The sequence below is a fragment of the Etheostoma spectabile genome, chromosome 13 (genome assembly GCF_008692095.1).
Source record: "Etheostoma spectabile isolate EspeVRDwgs_2016 chromosome 13, UIUC_Espe_1.0, whole genome shotgun sequence".
Lineage (NCBI taxonomy): Eukaryota > Metazoa > Chordata > Actinopteri > Perciformes > Percidae > Etheostoma > Etheostoma spectabile.
This window is the reverse complement of record NC_045745.1, coordinates 8,587,978-8,588,263: the sequence shown is the minus strand read 5'-3', so window position 1 is coordinate 8,588,263 and position 286 is coordinate 8,587,978.

Here is a 286-nt window from a genome sequence, read left to right as displayed (position 1 = left end):
TCCGAATGTGAATGAGCTGAATGGCTGCTGGCTGGCTGCTGTACTATGACTGACGATGACGACTGGCTGACTGCTGGCTGGCTGGCTAATGCTGACTGAACTGGCTGGACTGGACTTGCTGTAACTGGCTGACTGGACTGGAATGACTGATGTATGAGAGGTGCGAGGCCTGACTGACTGGTGACTGGTGACTGACTGACTGGACTGGCTGCTGACTGGTGGCTGGCGTGGCGGGTGGTCTGGACTGGCTGACTGACCTACTGACCGATGAATGAAACTGGCTGAT